Raw genomic sequence first — 22,509 nt, 5'->3', positions numbered from 1 at the left:
CCCCAAAATAGAACTTTAAAATGGGGGTTATTGAACTACATAAAATGGGATTAACTTTTCATAAAGTGAAGCTTCATCCATTAAATGGAGCTTTTAGTAAATTATTTTACATAATCTTCCCAAAACATTATGAAAGTGAAAAATGTAATTTAATAAATACTCAGTAAATGTTTTTTAAAAGTTTTATTGAGGTTTAATTTACAGTGTAAAATTTAAGTGTATAATTCAGTGACTTTTCATAAATCCACAGAGTTATGCAATAACCACCAAGATCTAGTTTTGGAATATTTTCTTGTTGGCTGTTTGTAATCAGTTCCTATCCCCATTCCCAGCCCTATGCACACTGTTCTGCAGTCTCTATAGATTTGTATTTTTTTTCAAAAATACATATAAGATGAGTCATACAATATGCTATCCTCCATGTCTGGGTATTTTTACTTGGCTTAATATTTTTGAAGTTCAACTATGCTGGCACACTGCTTTTAAAAAATCTACTCACCCTCTAAATAAAGTATAAAAAGGGCTGGGGATGTTGTTGGTAACCACTGAACAACATCCCCAGCCCTTTTTATACTTTATTTAGAGGATCTCACTAAGTTGCTTAGGGCCTCACGAAGTGCTGAGGCTGACTTTGAATTCAGGATCCTGCTGTCTCAGCCTGGCAAGTGATTGAGATTAGTAGGGAACCTTGGCCAGGCTGCTAAATTGTTTACCAAAGTGACTGCATTGTTTTATTTTCCCACCCAAAATGTACAAAGGTCACAGTTTCTCCACATCTTTGCGGAACACTTGTTATCATCTATCCTTTTGATTACAGCCTTCTATGTGAAACATTATTTCATTGTGGTTTTAAGTTTTCCTTAAAGACTAATGATGTTGAATATGTTTTGATGTGCTTAGCTACTGTGTGTGTGTGTGTGTGTGTGTGTGTGTGTGTGTGAATTATCCATTCAAAAAGTTTGCCGATTTAAAAATTGGATTGTCTTTTTATTACTATGAATTTATAAGCATTCTTTCTATATTCTGGATACAAGTCCTTTGTGAGATATAACTTAAAAATATTTTCTCCCTGTCTATGGTTTGCCTTTTTTATTTTTTAAAAATATTTTTTGGGGACTGTGATTGTGGCTCAGTGGTAGAGCTCTCACCTAGCAAGTGCAGGGCCCTGGGTTCGATTCTCAGCACCACATAAAAATAGATAAATAAAGATATTGTGTCCAACCATAACTAAAAAAATAAATATTCAAAACAAAAATTTTAAAAATATAGTGTTTTAGTTGTAGATGGACACAGTACCTTTATTTTATCTTTATTTGGTGCTGAGGATTGAACTCAGTGCCTCACACATGCAAGGCAAGCACTCTACCACTGAGCTACAACCCCAGTCCTGCCTTTTCATTTCTTTAATGCCATGTTTTGAAGAGCAAATTATTTGTAGTTAGATAAAATAAAGTTTATCTATTTTTATTAGTTGTTGATGGGTCTTTATTTTATTTATTTATTTATTTATTTATTTATTTATTTAGTGCTGAGGTTCCAACCCAGTGCCTCATATATGCTAGGCAAGTGCTCTACCACTGAGCCACAACCCCAGCCCAAGTTTATCAGTTTTTAATGGGTCATGCTTTTGGTGTCATGTCCAAGAAATTTTTGTCTAATCTAAGGCTATAAATATTTTTCTTTTCTAGAAAGTTTATCTTTTTCTAGAACTTTTATAATTTTAGTTTTCATATTTAGTTTTATGGCCTGTTTTGATTTAATTTTTGTGTATATTGTGAGGTAAGGATCTAAATATTCTTTTTTCTTTTTCCTCTTTTTCAGTACATAGATATCCTGTTGCCTGAGAAGAAGTTGTTGAAAACACTATCTTGAGTTGCATAACATCTCTGTTGAAAGTGAGTTAACCATGAATATAACTATTTATTTTTTTGGCTCTCAATTTTGTTCTTTGATCGTATTTCTTTCCTTATGCCAATATAACCCTAGTTTTTATTGTAGCCTTATAACTACAAAATGGGATTATTCTGATTTTCTCCACCTACATTTTTCTTTTCAAAATTGTTTTGGCTATTCCAATCCTTCATATTGCCGTAATTATTTTACAATCAGCTTATCAATTTATACCAAAAAAAAAATCCTACCAGGATTTTGGTCAGGATTATAATAAATCTATAGATTTATTTTCAGAGCATTGTCATTTTAACAGTATTTAGTCATTCAACTGATAAACATGAAATATCTTTTTATTTAGATATTTAAATTTTTTTCAGTAGAGTTTTGTAGCTTAGTGGACAACTCTTATAACTTTCAGATTTATTCTCAAATATTTCATTGACCATGAAGTTGTCCTCTTAATTTTATTTTTGGATTATTTGTTGCTAGTGTTTAAAATACAATTGATTTTTGCATAATTTTAACTTGTGATATTCCTAAGCCTGTTTATAAATTCTGATAGTTTTATTTTTTTTCCAAAGGAGTATAGATTCCTTGGGGTTTGTAAATATAGGATGATGCTATCCTCAAATAAAAAGAGATTGTTCATTTATTTTTTCTAATACATATATATCTTTAATTTTTTTTCCTCATTGCTACAGCTAGAACTGTTAGCTGAAAAGCAAGGCAGGCTTCTATACTTATGGGTGAGAAAGATGATACCTTGTTATAAGACTGTTAATATGTTTCAAATTTGTCTTTTTTCTTTTTGTTTCAACTTAGACTCTTTGGAGAAACTTATAAGGAACCAATCAAGGTCATTGAGTCACTCTGATTCATTCTTTTAGTTGAACTGGAGAAAACTTTGTTCACAAATTCTCTGCCCAGAAGCATTTGTGTCTGCCATCTTTCTTTTTGAAAGTGTGATTTATGAACTTAAATTGAGCAGGCTTAGGAATGTGCCCATCCCTACAAGTGATCTCCTCTATGTCTGTCTCCTGTGTAGGTTCCTCAATAAAATTCCCTTGCTTTGTTTGAGGAGAGAACTTCTTTGCAAATAACTCTACTGTTTTCTTGCTGCAGGTAATAAACCTCTCTCCATTCTTTTATCTTTTGGTTGTGCCATTGGCTTTCCACTCACAAAGAGGAAAACCCATTGTATTCAGTTTCAGAACCACAATTAGAACGTTGAATAGAAATGGTGAGAGTGGACATTTTGCCTTGTTTTTGAGGCAAAGCATTTGTCTTGTGCTAGTAAGTAAGATAATAGCTGTATTTTTCCTTTTGTATTTGTCCTTTACCAAGTTCCTTTGTATTTTCTTCCAGTTTTTAAAGAGTTTTTATCATGCAACAACTATTGGCATTTGTTAAATTCTGCTCACACCTATTGGAAAGATGATGTGGTTTTATCCTTTTTATATTATCATGGTGTGTAACATTAACTGACTTTCAGATTTTAAGCCTGCAAACCTGGGATAAATCCAGATTGTATTGTTGAGTTCTCTTAATATGTTGTTGCTTATTCCCATTCTTTGGTTTCATAATTGTGTGAAATCCTCTGAAAGCAATTAGAGCAGTTACTAGTTGATTCCTGTGGATGATTACTTCTCTCTAGTATGTTCTATATCTAAGAAGGTTTTGGGGTACCAGGAATGTCTTCAAACCAATATATGCTCGGTGGCTCTTGTCTTACTTCTCGGTGAGGATTCCTCTGCATAAAGTTGGGGTAGAAGGAAATTTGAAACATTTTCTCCCCAAACAATGACTTGCTATTAGCAGCTGTAACTGAAAATTCAAGCCACTTTTTGGATCCTACCCTGATAGCTTGTGTAATACATGAATAGTATCTTCACCAGTTAGCTTTGTGGTTTGGCCGCCACTCTCCATTATCCAGTAAATATTCTGACCATTGCTCATGGCATGTTAACCACTTGGAATCAACAGGCTACTCTCTGATATGCTCACACATTTTTTGTTCCCACTAGTTGAATTATAGGCTAGCAAGAGTCAGTTATACAGGGCTGAAAATGTAACTCAGAAGTATAGCATTTACCTAGCATGTTTGAGACTTTGATCCCCAGCACCATACACACACACACACACACACACACACACACACACACACACACACACACAGTCAGTTGTACAAGTTTCTTAAACTGTTTGTTCCAGATGTGCTTGTTATTGTAATTGGATGTTAATTAAGTATTTAAACTAATGAAATGTAAAAATAAACAGAATTTCTGTGGGAAATTAGTATATTAAGAAGACATCACAGAGGGGAGTGATTTTTTTTTTTTTTTAGAAATTATTTTGAATTACAGGCCAATGAGGTCATTTTAAAATATTGCGAAAAAATTTTAAATTAAGGCTTCTGCATTAAATTTGCTTTGTAAGCACATTTAAATTTTAGATTCACTTAAAAGAATTTAAAAATTAACCCCAAATTTTGTTCAGAGATCAAGTCTAGTCAGCACATCCAAATTAAAAAATCAAGATCTTAGTTCTATGTCAAGACTGGAGAGTGATTGTGCAATATTAAGTTAAAAAATATTGTGCTTACGTGAAAATATATATATATATATATATATATATATATATATATATATATATATATATATATATATATGTTTCATACATTAACTGGCTTTTTAAAATTAGAGACAATGTATAAATCCCACTTATATCAGATAAGAGGTCTTGTACTAAACTTCAAATACCCTATCATTTGGAGGTTGGGACCATTACTTTAATTATTTCATGTCTAGAATAGTATTAGCATATAATGTGCCTTCAGATGAGGAGGAGGAGCAGTGATAGAGCCAGGTGATTCAGAGAGAATAAGCTGTTTTATTTTATTCAGTGTCCATATTTTAATTTGAGAAAAGAATGTTAGGACAAGTAACTAACTTACAGATTAGATGCATCTGTGGCCCTCTGAAGGGGGAATTGTTTTCAAGGACCATGATGAGCTATTTAAGACTCTCTGTGCAGGCAATAGTTGGTGGAAACTGATGTAGAGAATGAAAGAAGAGAATGAAGAGATCTGAGAGCATCAACAAATGATGAGAGATAGGGTTAATTTTTAATTAGAAACAAGACTCAGTGAAAATAAATTGCCAACCAACTGAAAGGGTCAAGCTACCCCATGGTAATAAATTACTCCAAGAAAAAGAAACTTGGCCTAAGAATCCATTCTGGTAGCCTTTCTGTATTGTGTGGAGAAATATTCATCTGTAGCCAAATTCCTATTATCTGTAGCTTTGAGTATTTGCTTTTTCTGCTGTAATTTGTCCAAAGGCTTTTTGGTGTGTACAGACTTGAGAAAAAGACCATTCTGTTAGATGACTTCTTCCCATTAATTAGAAAGCAGCTATTAGTCTCCTTGTGATCTGATTTGGCTACTGTCTTAATATGATAAAGATAGAAAATAATTGTTAAAAAAAAAAAAGCCAAGTTTCTGGGGACAAGGAAAGACCCCTTTTCCCTTAGTTAAACTTCCATTAACAACGCGTGAAGGAGCAGTAACAAAGCACCCAGTGTCCCCTTCAGAGGGTCCTTAAGAGCCTGGTCTGTCCTAAGAAGCTTTCTTTTGCTAGTGTGGTCTGAATCACTGACAAAGGCCAGTGTTAATGATTGGCTTCAAGAATCCACTCTCTGGAAGGGAAGCGTTTCCTTGGAAAGCTGTGTAATTCGCTTGTTAAACATTTTAAACCATTTAACAGGAAGAAGCATTGTGGTGAGGAGACCCAGCACTGCCAGTTCTCTGGATGCATCTGCAGTGGGGTGATTCTTAAACTGTGTGAGTCAAAACGAATTGTCTAGACCTAGTTGCAAGAAGTAAATTCTCCAGAATAGATTATTCATATTTTGTTGCAAACAAACAATATCTCTTCTGGTTTAATCGTAAACTTCTTTTGAAAGGCTAGTAAAATCCTGATTGCAAACAGGTCTTGTTAAAATCTCAGAATGACACAGGAATATTGAATAAGAAAGCTGGATAGAATCTCCCTTTCTTTTGCCAGTAGAAGATTAATTTTTCAAGCATTTCTTTCCAAGCCAAATACACTCAATATCCTGTTAGTTCCTGTCCATCTAGAATATTGAATCTAACACTAATTTATTCAGGGGATTAATGTACCTATTGTTCTGACTTCACAATGCATTTTCTTTATGGCTGCCAAGTATTGCTCTAAGAAATCCCATCAACCACACTATGTATGATGATTGCTGGGTTCAGATAGGACTTGCCATGAAAACAACACCCACTCCCCAACCAAAGATGATAAATACTTTTATCCTTCTTTTAAACACATTGAAAGAGAAAGGTGAGGGGAAAAAGATTTTAGATTTGCCTCTGACCAGGATTTCAGTGCACTTACTCATAGACCTGCTTGGTCACCCTGGTCATCCTCACACCATCTGCAAGAACTTGGAAGAGTGAGGTAGCATTTATGACTACTTGCCTTTGGTCACAAAATGCATTATTAGTGTGGAGGGAAAAGGTGGCTGATGGTGGGAGGGGTAAGCTCCAGAGCCACCAAGTTTTCAGAAATGCTCTAATAAATATTCCAATCTCTCTCTCCTCTTTTCTTTCTCTCCTTATTTTCTTCTTTTTTACCGTATTTTCTTCCCTTCTATCCTGGCTGTCACATTCCCTTTCTTTTGTTCTTAGTGGAATTCTGCCTTCCCCCCAGGTGTCCTGTGAATGTTGCTTGGTTGTTACCAACACTGAAGGCACAGTGGCTACTTACTAACCCTTGAGACTAGACAGATCTGTGCCTTTTCCACTTAATCTACTCCCTGTCTTCTTCTTCTTCTTCTTCTTCTTCTTCTTCTTCTTATTATTATTATTATTATTATTATTATTATTATTATTATTATTTTTGTGTGTGTGTGTGTGTGTGGGTACCAGGGATTTAACTCAGGGGCACTTGGCCACTGAGCCTTGTCTCCAGCCTGCTTTGTATTTTATTTAGAGAGAGGGTAGTTGCTTAGCACCTTGCTTTTGCTGAGATTGACTTTGAACTTGTGATCCTCCTGCCTCAGCCTCCCAAGAGCCGCCTGAATTACAGGCATGCTCCACTGCACCTGGCTCAACATTACCTTCTAACCTAACAGTCACCATTCTTGGAACAGAGAGTAATAGGAAAAAGTGTTTGGGGGAGGGGTCTTAATTGATGTGTTTCTAATAAAACTAATTAAAAATGCTTGCAAATTATGTGCAATTTAAAAAGTATTAATGCAATACCATTCGCTAGCTTTCACTTGTTTTCCTGAACTAGCATGTCAAAACAATTCAGTTGATTTTACCGGTGCTTGTAACCTTCAAAGAATAAGTCACTCACCCATGAATATTTTATTTAAAAATAAATCTGAAAATCTCTTAACTTTAGTCTTTGGACTTTGCAGGAATATTCTCAGCATCATAGGAAAGTGTCAAACAGGTGTTCCTAGAATTGGATTACTTCACATAGGCAGTCAATGCATATTACTTGTAGAATGAATGAAATGCAAAGGTCCTCACTTTATGTGTTTTGGGGTAAGAGAAAACATGGAAAACTGTTACCCTATCCTGTGTGCTTTTGATAATACTTGGCTCATAGTCATATCAATATCATTTATTATTCTAAAACTAGACTAAAATTCCAAAATACTTTTTTCAAAAGTGTAGGTGTCCTTGTAGAGAATGCCTTTTGTCCCCATCACCTGTGTGTCCTGTTGGCTGGTTCTTATAGGCTTACCTTGCAAATCTTCTGTGTGTTTCTTCTTTAATTTGTGGTGCTAGGGATCAAACCCAGCACCTCATGCACCTCACCTCATTTTGCCTCTGAGCTAAACCCTAGCCCCTTCTTTTTACTGTTTTATTGGTAGCCTCTTCTGTTAGGCAAGGTGGCAGCTTGTGGGGTTGAGAGATGCTTCCTTCACCTCATGCTCCCAAAGCCTACAGCCCTGACCGAACAGACCTTAGAGGTTCATGAACATTTTATTTTTGGAGTCATCTTGACATGTCATTGTAAATGCATTCCAGTGCACCTATATTCCAACTCCAAATAATTATTTTAATTCTAAAAATTTGAGTTCAAAATTTCTTGACTATAAATAGCACCATTAAGTTTATGATTGGCTAATATAAGAAGTCCAGTCATTAAGACTTCTCCGAAAGTTTTATGAAGCAAAGAAGTGCCAAAACCTAATCTGCAAGATTTTGCAAGCAGAATGAAATTTTTATAAGTACTAATTTACTTGAATAATTGATTAAGTCAAATAGGTTGTATAGGCATTTATTTCAATGTTTATTACTTCAACTTTTGTTTTCCTTTTTTCATTTTGGAGATTTTAAAACTTTTTTCAGATCTGAACATTGTTTTAGGCCCTTAGCAAGCTCACTGGCACTAGGCACTAGGTCCGGGTTCCTAATGAATGCAATGGGCCTGCAACTTACAGCTCCAGAGACAGCTGACATCCAAATAGCCAAAAAGGTAGGGCACTCTTGAGTGGTTGCTATTTTTGAACATTGCATTTTATGGGGAAACTTCTGTCTGCAGTGCCTTCGAAGGAGGAAGCTTTCAAAGAGAGCAGTTAGGAAGGAGGATGGAAACAGATTTCATTGTCTGAGAAGCACAGCTCTTGCTGAGCATGGACAGAATGTATAGGAAGGAGATCTCAGTTTTTTTTCTTTATTATTCATACCAGACAGCAAATCACAAAACTGCATTTGAATGGTTAAATGGAAATAATATGTCTATATAGAGAAAGGACTGTCATTGCCCTCATTGTTTATTTTAGTGTCATCTGATAGGTTCAAGGTTAGGAGAGCTAGATGGGAAATTCAGACCAATGCTTTGCTGTGGTTAGATACTATTGTATATAAGCTTGGTGATGAATAATTCATTGACTAGCTACAGAAATACAATTCCATAGTTTGGAATATCTTTTCCTCATATCTGTGATGACGTTTTTCCATTCTTGTTCAAACTAATGATCCTTATCTCTGTGGTGCAATACTAATAATGTTAATAACTATCAGTGCTCACTAAGAGTTGGGCATCACAACATGCATACTGCATTTACTTATTTAGTCCTCACAACAAACTTGTGTTAGAATGTTCTCTGTTGTTATTAAAAAAGATACCTGAAATAGGCAACTTAATAAGAGAAAACTTTTATTATTTTACAGTTTTAGAGGATTCAGCCTAAGATTGAGTGTCCTCTTGCTTTTGGTCCTGTGGCAAGGCAGCACTTTGTGGCAAGGAGTGTGGGGGTGGAGCGAAGTTGCTTACCTCATGCCCAGGGTGCAAAAAAGAGAGAGAAGAAGAAACCAAGTTCCTGAAATTCCATTCAGTGACATGTCCCAGTGATCAGAGGATGTCCCAATAGATTCCACATTTAAAAGGTTCTGTCACCTCCCAATAGTGCCATGGGTTGGTGACCAAACTTCTAACATGTGGGCCTTTGGAGCACATTTATCCAAACCAGAGTATAATTTTACTGGTAGGTAAACTAAGGCTTAGAGATATTAAGTAACTTAATAAGGTCACATAATTAGGAAGCAGAAGCAGTAGGTTAATTAGCATGTGGTCACATAATTCCCATTCCTTCAGCCTGCCTGTAATTTCCAGACATATTTTGTTGAAGGAACTCCTGTCTGAGTTATGTTGGTTGTATGAGCTCCTTCAAAATAAAATTCCTTTTCGTTTCACTTCTTGTTACTATTTAGGTCCTGTCTTTCTGAAAGTTTCTATTCTCAGATTCAAAAACTTGAAACTAAATTTTGGGAAATAAATACATGGAATTGCTTCTAGGATATTTAAAATTTATGTAAAAATGGGTATTAATGTAATTTCAGTAGAATTAAAAAACCATTTTCAATGAAATTTTAATATACTAAGATAACAAAATATTTTAAAATTTGGATTCTACTAATTCTAATTTCATGAATATTTCATCCAGATTGTTGGAATTTACCTTTGCTTAATTATTTAAAAAATGCTGGATAAATAATGCAATAAAAAATACTGATACAATCTTTTATAAAAGAGAGTAAACTGTTTCAGTTATCTTTCATATAATTTATTCATATACTATTAAATGACCTATTATTAAACATTTTTCCTGGCAACCTTCTTGGAGCTCCAAATTTATTAGCATCCAGATCAATTGCTATTTTTAGATGAAAACTCAGAAATATATTTCTTTGAAACGTAAGTGTTATTCAGATGGATTTTCTGTACATATTGCCCTAAAATAGTCATATGTAAATCCATTTCAAGAGACAACTTTCAGTGAGATTATTTTTTATTCAGACTACTATTCTGGAAAAATAATTTACCAATTTGTTTCCTGAGAAACATCAGCCTCCCTCCTCCTTCAATCATCCTTGTGAACCTTCGCCCCACCACACCTCCCAAAAAACAAGCAAAAGTCTCAAAAAAAAAATGTGCTTTTGTTCATTGGATATGTACAAAACTTAAAGATTCTCATTCTCTCTCTCTCTCTCTCTCTCTCTCTCTCTCTCTCTCTCTCTACTTAGGTTAGTTCTGGCTCCTCACTCTAACTTCTTTACTAGTCTTCTGTTCAACAGTCTTCCCAAGGGTGCAGTGCACCTGGATCTCCTTTAGCCAAAGCATAAGCATGAACTCAAACAAGTGTGGTCCAATACTCTAATATTTGTGTTGAGGATACAGCAATGGAGGGATGGGACATCTTTAGAACTGATAGATCCCACCTGGGAGAAAGTAACCCTTAGTTTATGTCCCCATTCCTGCTGTTTCCAAACCTTGTCTTTTCTTGCTATTCTGTGTTCAATATTTTTCTTTTTTTTTCCCCTTGAAGTTATGTGGAGTCAGTTGCTGTTGCTTACAGCTAATGATCAACCCCTCATCTATTTGCTCTTTTGCTTTCCTTCCTTTATCCTCCTCTCAGACTTCCTTCCTCCTTTCTTACTATTCTCATGGTTCTCTTTTTCTTGCTTGGAGGCTTTTAAAGATAAACAAAGACTGAAAAAAGCTAATACAAAAATAGAAAAATGAAAATATTTGGAAGGTGTTTAATCATAATTGTTTTTCTTTTCAGTTTAAAACTGATGATATATTGTGTATCATTCCAAGTCTTATCTGAGAGCATATAAATACTATTATTAATAGCAAAAAAATGAAAAGGAAAGAAAAGCAACTTAATTTCCCTAAAAATTATGCAGTGCATCCAACGATGTTATAGTTTGGGCCATTAAAACACAGTTGTGGCTTGTCTAAACTAATTAGATGATTAGATCCATGCAGTATTTATTTTCAAAGGATCTGCTGCCAGATTTATGTCTTACGAAAGCAATTAACCAAGTTATTTTTGGAAGTAAGCATCTAAAATGTTTTCTCTGCAGCAGGCTGAAAGAATTTAAGTTTTCCTCTCCAGACTTAGGCTGTCATTAAAGGTAAATTCAAATATTGAGCTCAGGAGTAGAAGAGCTGCTGCTACAAAGTTTACTTGAAAATGCTGTGAGTCATTTCATTGAGTCATTTGTCTCTTACACTTGCATGCAGGATCAACTCAAGTTTGTGTTCTGTCCTCAAGTCCCTTCTCAAGATGTCTAGCAGCTGTTGCTTTCCTCAAACTGTAAACTCCATCTTCCTGTTTTACCTTCACTGTGTTTCCCAAACAGCCTTAGATGTACATAATGGAAAATCAAAATCTACAGTTTTTGTATCATAGCAGTTACCAGTAAGAATAAGATAGGTGGTATTAGGAATCAAACCTGGCTTTACTAATATCAACACAATTAATTCAGGTAGTGTTTCCAAACATAAACCACTTTAAAGAGTAAAATGAGCCTTACCTAGAAATAGTCTTCAGAGGTGAATCCAGTGATTTTCTCATCTGAGGAGAATGTAGCAGACTGATAGCTGAATTCTGCTGAATCCCTTTTTATGTTAGCAAACTAATGTATATCCATTATATTGATCACAAGAGTTAATAAGTACATATATTTTTAAAAATTTGTATAGTATTTATTCTCTTTGAACTTGTTTTCAAACATGATATATTTACTGATGGTGTTCTAAATATTCTGGCTCATATTTTCAGTTATTATAAAATAGTTATATTTGCATATTTAAAAGTGGGATATATAATTTAGATCTAAATGTGTACTTAAAATGAGGTCTTATATTCCCTTGCATATTACTCTCTTTCTTTTCTGAAGAATGTGCTCATTGCCTTGGGTATTACACATATTTTGGCAAAGATCATAAGAAAAAGTGATAGTCAGGGCTATTCACTTCAGTCTTTATAATAGCAATTGGACCTAAAAGAAAAAAAATCTTTAATTCCAAGATTTTTGATTTTCAATAAGAGGACTTTTCAATAGACATAAGGTTTTTGAGCAGTAAAATTTTGGTTTTGAGATAAAGAGCAAAGTCCTGGAGGAATCAGGAAATAATTTAATAGGTTCTTGAATATTTTTGGAAGAGACTAGAAGAGCCAGATAATTTTGCGTAAGATTGCTTATGGGAAGATAAGAGATAGGAAGGAATCCCTCATTGAAGTCCCCATCTCCCTTCCCCCAGGCCAGACAATGCACCTCAGGTGGCACTAGCAAAAAAGGATACTGAAATCCTGAATGTGGGGAAGAGGAGGAAATCATGGTGACTTATAAAACAGGATAAAAATCCTGTGTATTTTTCCACATTTCATACTTTTAACTCTGAAATAATATTTTGGAAGAGACTAGAAGAAGTCTCTTTATGTTAATGTGATAATGTGGATTAAGATATAACAGATTATTTGTCTCATTAACAGCTTATTTTTCTCATTAATAGAATATACCAAATAATATCATACTTTTGCATAAGTTGAGGAAATGTACAAATAATTGCTGAGCATTTTGTCTAGGGCAGACTCCTGAATTATCTATGCATTTTTGAATTTTTTTAAATTATTATTTTAGTTGTAGATGGACACAATACCTTTATTTTATTTATTTAATTTTATGTGGTGCTGAGGATGGAACCCAGGCCTCAGACATGCTAGGCAAGTACTTTGCCATTGAGCCACAACTGCAGCCCAGCATTTTCCTATCTTTAAGTGAATTTATAACTTTAAGTTTTAGAAAAATGATATTAATTTAAGTCATGCTTGTCCAAAGAAATATAAATGTATTTTATCACAATTTTATTGTCCTGTGGTTATATGAACTAATTTTGAATTTGTGCATTCATTTCAGCACTCTTGATTGCCTATGTATGTTTTTATGAAGGCTTTTTTGAATGAGTTGTTAGCATCTTCCTAGTTCTCTTATTTATTGAGTTAAATATATTCTTTGACATGTTGATTTTTATCTGAGAGTTGCTTTTACCCTTTTAAGAATTATCTTTTAATGTTTATTTTCTAGTGAACAGAGAATTTTTGGAAATACTAATTAGCATTAATTTATTTTAAATCTCTGTGTTGAGATGGTGATTATAGGCATGTTCCTCAACGGTGAAAACAGTTTCAACAATAAGTGGTAGTTTTATATTGTCACTCCTCCATCTACCACATAGGTGTTGTGCATATATGGACAAGCTCCTTTCCCTTGGCTACATATTTTTATAGGGCACTTTCCATTGTAATACCCCCATGTCCCCCAGCCATTTAGGCCTCACTAGGGGAGGTGAAATGACTTATCTGATTGGGAAGACAGGAAGAAAGAGACAGGCAAAATTCCAAAGGAAGACAGCTCATTTTTCCCCCCCTGGAACTCTTCAGAATCAGCAACTTTTACCCTAGAAATGTTATAGAAGTAGGCCATTTATCTGCATTCCAGTGAAGTTCACAGGACCAGTGTATAATGAAGAGGTAACAATAGAGCAAGATGCTCTTACATTGAATTCTCAAGTGGTTTAGAACTTGAGTGAGAAAAAAGTGAACTATTTATTAATCCCTCAAACTCTAGCTCCAAGAAAAAGAACTGTTCCATCAATCCTCCATACATTAATACCTAAATTTCTCATTGTATGGCTTAACATGAGTTAATAAGATATGTTCCATAAATGTCTTAATAGAATTGAGGTGATTTCAGAATAAAGCTACATGACAGAGAAACCTTGTGGAACAAGGCTAATTAATTTTTTTGGTCATTCAATGTTAGAAGTGAAAAAAACATATTTTATTTATATTACATCAGAATATATGTTGTTTTTTTTAATAGTTTGTAAATGATGTTACGGGGTGAATCCAATGCCCTTGTGTACCCAGGCAAAGGGACTTTTGCCAACAAGAATGAGTACTGTGGTTTAGATGTGGTTTTATTGTGTCTCCCAAAGATTCACACACAGAAAAATAGACTAATATTTTAAGTTAATCAAGTTAGGAAAGTTGTAGTTTTTAAAATATAGTTATAATAGAAGAAGATTACTAGATAAAACAATATGAAGAGCCTCCAGCTTATTTTATATCCTATAAAAAGGCAATCAGATGATTTTTTTAAAAAATGTAGTGCGTTTTAAAATTTCCTGTTAGACTTGTCTCCTTTATCCATTAAAACACTGACTGGGGAGTTGTTTTAATTATAAAAGCAGTTCATAAATGGGAATAACAGACCTATTTAATATTATTGATTTTGTCATATAAAGTAAAATTATTTGAAAGTTTGCAGTATCAATTTCAGAGTCAGTGAATTCTTGAAAAGACTGCCAAAATAACCTGTTGATACAAAAGAGATGAATTATTTTTCTGGGGGATTGAATACAGAACTACATGCTTTGGGGGAATAGCATTCTACCACAGAGCTACATCCCAGTCCCAAAGCTGAGTTATTATTTAAGTAAAAGAAATTTCACAAGTTTTTGTAGCTTCTTAGAAGGTAGGATATTTTTTAGATATTTGGGTTTTGTTTTAAGATATATCTTTCAATGTAGTGAGGAAGACTTATTAGGATGACAAAATTTCTAATAAAATAGTTTAGAATTGGTGGACTGGAATGGTCAAAATAATTGTAAAAAGTAGAGTGCTTGGATTATTTATTTATTTTGGTGTTAAATTTTTTAAATTCTTTGTATAATCTGGATATACAATCCCCCTGAGGATTGGGTGGCAAAAATCTTCTCCCATTCTGTAGGCTCTCTCTTCACACTCATAATTGTTTTCTTTGCTGTGCAGAAACTTTTTGATTCCATCCCACTTATTGATTTTTGATTTTATTTCTTGCACTTTAGGAGTCTTGTTAAGGAAGTTGGTTCCTGTACCAGCAGGCTAGAGTGTTGGGTCTACATTTTCTTCTAGCAGGTGCATGGTTTCTGGGTTAATTTCTAGTCTTTGATCCACTTTGAGTTATTTTGTGCAGGGTGAGAAATAGGGGTTGAATTTCATTCTGCTAAGTATGGATTTCCAGTTTCCCTAGCACTGTTTGTTAAAAAAAGTTATCTTTTCTTCAACATATGTTTTTGGCACCTTTGTTTAGTATCAGATAACTGTATTTATGTGGGTTTGTCTCTGTGTCTTCTATTCCATTGTTTTTCAAAAACAGTACTATGCTGTTTTTGTTAATATAGCTATGTAGTATAATTTGAGATCTGGTATTATGAAGCCTCCAGATTTGCTCTTCTTGATAAGGATTGCTTTGGCTATTCTGGATGTCTCAATTTTCCAAATTAATTTCAGGACTGGTTTTTCTTGTTCTGTGAAGAATGCCATTGGTACTTTGATGGGGATTGTATTGAATCTGTGTAGCATTTTAGGTAGTATGGCCATTTGACAATATTAATTCCGCCTATCCAAGAACATTTGAGGTCCTTCAATCTTCTAAGGTCTTCTTCAATTTCTTTCTTTAGTGTTCTATAGTTTTTATTATAAAGGTCATTTACCTCCTTTGTTGGATCTATTTGCAGATATTTTATTTTATTTTATTTTGAGGCTATTGTGAATGGTATAGTTTTCCTAGTTTCTTTTTCAGCAGCTTCATTATTGGAGTATAGGAACACAATTGATTATGTATCCTTCTACTTTGATGAATTCATTTATGAACTCTAGAAGGTTTCTAATGGAGTTTTTTGGGTCTTCTAAATACAGGATCATGTCATCAGCAAACTGAGATAAATTGAACTCTTCTTTTTCTTTTGGTATCCCTTTATTTCCCTTCCCTTACCTGATTGCTCTGGCTAGAGTTTCAAGGACTGTGTTGAATAGAAGTGGTGAAAGTGGGCATCCTTGTCTCGTTCCTTTTTTAGAAGAAATGCCGTCAGTTTGTCAGTTTTTCTTCATTCAGTATAATGTTTTCCTTTGGTTTGTCACATACAACTTTTACAAGTTGAGGTAAGTTCCTTCTATCCCTAGTTTTTCTGGTATTTCACACATGAATGTAAAACTTTGCACTATGTCAAATGCTTTTTTCTGCATCTATTGAGGTAATTATGTTGATTCTTTAAGTATATTTATGTTGTGAATTACATTTATTGATTTCCATGTGTTGATCCCAGCTTGTACCCCTGGGATGAAACCCACTTGATCATGGAGCACTATCTTTATATTTCTGTATGCAGTTTGCTGATATTTTGTTAAGAATTTTTACAATTATGTTCATCAAGGATATTAGTCTGAAGTTTTCTTTTCTTGATGTGTCCTTTTCTGGTTTTGGTATCAGGGCGATACTGGTTTCATAGAATTAACTTGGTAGTGTCCCCCTCCTTTTCTATATCATGTACTAGTTGGAGAAGGATTGGTATTAGTTCTTCTTTAAAGGTCTTGTAGAACTCAGCTGAGAACCCATCCCATCCTGGACTTTTCATTGTTGGAAGACTTTTGACAGCTGCTTCAATTTCATTACTTGATATTGATCTGTTTTAAGTTTTCTGTACCCTCATGGTTGAATTTGGGTAGGTCATATGTCTCTAGGAAGTTGTTAGTATCTTCTAGCTTATTGGACTATAATTTTTCAAAATAATTTTTGATGATCCTCTGGATTTCAGTAGCATCTATGATGATATTTCCTTTTTTATCTCTAATTTTGTTCATTTGAGTGTTTTCTCTTTTTTTACATGGTTACTTTAGCTAAGGGTTCATCAATTTTGTTTTTCCTTTTAAAAAACCAATTGTTTGTTTCTCTGATATAGATATGTATATATTTGGCTCTGATTTTAATTATTTCCTATCACCTACTGATTATGGTATAGGTTTGTTCTTTTTTTAGGGCCCTAAGATATAATGTTATATTATTTATTTGGAATCTTCCTATTCTTATGATGTATGAACACAATAATGTACACTTTCCTCTTAGAACTGCCTTTATACTATCCCAGAGATTTTGATATATTGTATCACTATTCTCATTTACTTAAATAACCCAATCAATAATGGGCAAAAGAACTAAACAGACATCCAGAAATAAAAAAAAAAATACAAAGGGTCAACAAATGTATGAAAAATTCTCAATATCTCCAGTATTTAGGGGAATGCAAATTGAACTTCATTGAGATTTTATCTCATCCAGTCAGAATGGCAGACATCAAGAATAAAAATAATAAATGTTGGTGAGAATGTGGGGAAGAAGGTACACACATTGTTGGGACCGCAAATTAGTACAACAAGTAGATGAAGGGGATCGAGGGGAGATTGGAGGGATGAGAAAGGGAACAAGTGTAATGAATCTAGCTGAACTTTCATATGTACATACATGAAGATAGCAAGTGAATTTCACAAAGTATATTCACGAGACATCAATTTTAAAAAACTATAAACAAATCACAGAAAGATGAGTAGAGTAGAGGGTGGGGAAAAGGGGGAGTGGGGGAGGAAGGGAAAGTGGTGGGGACTGATTTAGAGCAAATTATATTTCATGATTTTGTGATTATGTCAAAAGGTATCCTCATGTTATACATAACTAAAAAGAATTTTTGAAAAAGAAAAAAGGGTAGATTGATGAGCAAGTAGAGCAATCCAGTGTCTTGAGGTGGTGTGTTTACTCTGAAAAGTAAAAATGTTAAGTGGTCTCTATCACTTGAAAAAATGGATTTATGGAAAAAAGCCTCCAAAAAAAAAAACCCCAATTAAATTATTTGTACTTCATCTTCCCAGGCAAGAGCCTACTGGTGGAATAGTTAAAGTCTTGTTAGAATAGCAGTCAAATTGCAAAGTCATTTTAATGCCAACAGTATGCTATGTGGAGGCAGATGATGTAGGTTCTCCGCAGCAAGACTTGTAATTTTCAGTAATAAATAATTATATAGTCACTTGTTGATTGTTTCAGAATATAAATAACCAGAATTTATTGGGATGGTCAGTTCAGAAAACATTGTTTAGATTTCAGGAAGAAATGGAAGCAATAAAAAGGAGATTTATTATTAAATATTTCAAAATAACCCTAAAAAGGTGAAATAGGGATATGTTTTGATAGAATTGTTTTGCTAACTATTTTCCTTGGGAGTAATTTGTAATCTGTGATTCATGATGACTACCAAAATAGATGTCACTATTGGGGAATGGTGCTGGGGATTGAACCCAGGGGTGCTTAACCACTGAGCAATGTCCCCGGCCCTTTTAAATTTTTTTATTTGGAGACAGGTTCTTGCTGAGTTGCTAAGGCTAGCCTTGAACTTCCAGTCCTTCTCCCTTAGACTCCCAAATTGCTGGGATTGCAGGCATGTACCACTATGCCCAGCAAGATGTCACTTTCATTGTACCTTCCTCAAAAAAATCTTTATTGATGGTAAACTTATTTGTGCTTTTTTTAAAAAAAATTCGTGTTTTCTTGTCAAGAGTTAACATACATAGATGACATTATTAGTGCTTTTGTAAATTTAGAATTGGTATTATGGCAAGTCATTTAATTTTGAACATGGCTCAACCGGTTTTGTAATACCTATTGATAAACTGGCTAAAATTATTACAGTATCTGTTTCAGAATCCTGTAGGTAGTTTTGGTGTAAACATTATCTCAGAGAAGTGAAATAAGATCTGTGAACCTCAGGGAATAATTTTAGCATTGCTTTAACTGCACAGCAGGTATTTCTGGGTCATGTTCTGCCTCATTTCCCTCTTTACAATTTAACTTGAAAGCTTTCATTCCTTTCTTCTCACTTTATTGAGTAGCCTAAGAACCTAGCTCTGCTCTGCCCTTCTCTCCCTCCTTCCCTTCCTTCCTTATTTAGGTGGGAAACATCAAAAACTTAGGGGCTAATGAGTTTAATAGTAAAAGTATATACTACATATTACATTATTTGTTTAACATTTTACTGTTCATCATTTTCTTTTGTGTTTTCCAGTTGTTACTGTTCAGACGCTAAGAAATAATAAGCACATAAAAATAATCCTGGGGATGATGTATGTTGCTTTAGAAGATTTCTGGGGATTTGGGCTGAGTCTCAGTGATGAGGAAGTAATGCATAATACCTAAACAAAAATCCATATTGTTTTCACAGAAGACAAAATGTATCCATAGTGAAACATAGGCTCAGTTTTGGTAATCTTTTGAGTCAATCCCCCATAAGATGGGGCTGTTAGTTTCCAAAGAAATCAGGTGTACTAAAAACTGAAGTAAGTGGCTCAGGTGATGAACTACATGAAGAATTTAGATGCTACACGACTTAATAATGTTGGTTCTGAACCTTTGGGTCAGTTCAAAATCTGGATAGTGAGATATGGATCTGGAAGAGAGATCATGATGTAGAGAAATTGGTCCTGCCAACAGATGGTTTAGACCATTGGGTTTGTCAAAAGTATGATCAGTCTATAAGGCCCATACTTTCACCAAGAAAAATGAATGACTGTTCCCTTTTCTTTCCAGGCTTCTGTTATGGAACATTATATTTCTTTCTGAGACAGACATTTATAGTAATTGTAGTTTGATTTCTTGATAGATATTTTAGATTTGCATTCAGTCCTAAGGAAGGCCTAATCTTTAAGCTAATTTCAAATCAGATGTTCACTCAGGATTTTCAATTTTCTCTAAAGCCTCCAACTATATTAATGTGCTGATACCAGTTCTTACTCTCAGTGAGTGTTCATTCATCTAGTAGTTTGGCTGCATCCCATGTGCGTAGTCTGTGATAGGTGCTGAAGACAAATGGCACCTACATCCATGGAGCTTATGCTCTGGATGAGAAGACTAGTATTAAACCACTGTAGTCAGATTGATAGAGTGTTGGGGATGAAATTCAAGTCAAAATGGCGCTTGGCAGCTTGCCAGGAGGACTGGTTTGTGAAGCAACACCAGCGAGCAATTAAGATGGTGAGGATTCCTTATTGGCTGACTGCTGTATCTAGATGATGTTAATTGAGTCAAGCTGTGTCTAATCAGTTGGGTATATATACCTCTGCTGTCCCGTAATGAAGCAGCTCCTGCTACTTCGGGTGCCCGCTACTTTGAGTTCTCGCTCAGTTTCTGCTGAGTTCACTCGCAATAAAGTAGTTCCCACTTCAACCTTCAAGTTGCTTGTCACCTCTCGGTTATTTAGCCCAGCCAGACTATGGCAATAGAGTTCCAAGGTTAAATGTGGAACGTGATAAATATGAAGAAAAACTGCGGTTCAAGTCTTGCCTGCCAGGTTTATGTCTAGTGATGGCAATCTCATTTGATTTCTCAAAATTTTTTGTTATGGAGGGAATATATAAAATTTTGCTTATGTGATATAATGAGGAAAAGATACTTATTATTTGGTGGAAACACAGAAAAATATATTTACTTTTGGTTTGACAAAGCCACTTCTCCTATTCTTGGTATATAGTATCAAAGCTACTGAGAATTTGCATACAGGTCTAAGAATCTTCAGGGAAAGTGAAAGATTCCTTTTCTGAGACTCAGTCCTAGCTAATGAATCAAGATGTTTCTGTCACAGGTAAATGCAGAGCTGAAGCTCCAAGCTGTGGTTCTTATGTCCCAATCAAAGAAAACTTAAAGTTAGACATGAAAAGCTGAGCAAGAGAATTTTACTATAAGTGAAAGTAAAGCTCAAGCAAAGAACACTCTTAAGAGAGAGAGAGAGTGGATTGTCTCTGAGAAGAGAACAACAAAGGAAACCTAGTACTACTTCCAAATTCATTATTGTTTGGTGTTATCCAGGAAAACTAGGGTGCACCTTCTGCAGTCTTCATCAATACAGAGTTTAACTCCTCCTTCACTTTGGGTAAGAGAAGTGTTTGATCCTAGTTGGTCTTTTCTGGAACTGTCATGGAAACCATTCCATTAGGGATGGAGCTTCATCTACAAGTCAATCCTTCCTTCATGTGGGTGGTAGGGTCAGTGACCAGACATACTTATCTTAGGACACCTATGCTACCAATGAAATTTCCCTTCTGAAATATGTTTAAAAACTTGTGGCCACAAATCTTAACTTTACAATGATCCCAGGAGACCCTGTTAGTATTTAGTCCCATTTAATTTTCCTTCTGGACACATTTCTTAATTGGCTCCCTTTGTTTCCACCTGTTTACTCTCAGGGTTGTTTTTCTACAAATTACTGATAATTCATTAAAGGCAATTGAAAGAAACTTGGGCCCTGATGCATTATTGGTTTGCATTCCACACAGCTCATTATGAACAGCTGTATTTTGAGTGGCTTCCCATGGCAGTCTTAGGAGTACCACAGTCCTGTTCCTCTGGGGTGAAAACTATTAATAAGTGTAGAGAATTTATTACCTAAAATTTATAATACTTTCACACATAAAATAAAGTTTCTGGAAATGGCCTTAAGAGCCTACAGAAAATGGAGACACATTTATTCAAGAAAACCTGTCTCAGTAAGAATAGTCAGAGTCTGTGGCACTTGAACTAGAACCTGTTCCTTCTCCCCGAGTTCCTCATCATGATGGAATCTTCAGTCTTGGTGGGTGTTGCCAGGAAGAGAGGCCACCTTTGCTGCTCCCAGCCCCAACTCTAGTACCACTCAAGGGGTATTGTGTTTTTCCCAGAAGGGATAAGCCATCAGCAGTTTTTTCATTCTTCCCAGTACTTTATTACGGAGGTTGAAACTTTAGCAACCTGTGGCTGAAAGGTTAATCTATATGGTCAAGGCTCTAAACCAGGAATGGCAAACTGGAATACTGGGTTTCCCATGCCCCTTGCCTAAACTTGCTCATAGGGTGGAGGAGACCCCCCTGGAGAGGCAAGTAGAAACCAAAGACTACAGTCCTGCCTACTGCCTTGATCATGAAGCAGGCGTATCTCTGAGAGCAGCAGGCATTATGCCTGCCTTGAGCTCTGGTGCTTCAGAGATTTTGCCTAGGTAGAGAAGTGGTTTGTAAAACAGAGGGGACTGACAGTCTCCCCCAAAGTGATCGATTTAGGTAAAACAGGGCAAGAATTCAAATCTAACAGTGATCTTGAAAACAATGGGCAGTTTGATGGTAGACAGGAGGAGCCTGTTGGCTTCATAAGAACAGCAAGATAAATTTTAGGTTAGCTACTTTATTAGAGGGAACCAGAGAAAAAGGTAAGGGCTCTTCTAAGGAGGGAACAAACATAAAAAACTAGCCTTAAAAACTGCCTCTGCAAAGGGGCTTACATTTAATTGGATCAGACCATGGAGAAATTTATGCCCTAACATGTAATCTGAATAGTCGAGCAATCAGTCAGCATCTACAGGAGCCTAACAGAGGCAAATAGCTTAACAA

Source organism: Callospermophilus lateralis, chromosome 12 (assembly GCF_048772815.1).
Source record: "Callospermophilus lateralis isolate mCalLat2 chromosome 12, mCalLat2.hap1, whole genome shotgun sequence".
In the NCBI taxonomy this organism is placed as follows: Eukaryota; Metazoa; Chordata; class Mammalia; order Rodentia; family Sciuridae; genus Callospermophilus; species Callospermophilus lateralis.
Note: the sequence above shows the minus strand (reverse complement) of the source record.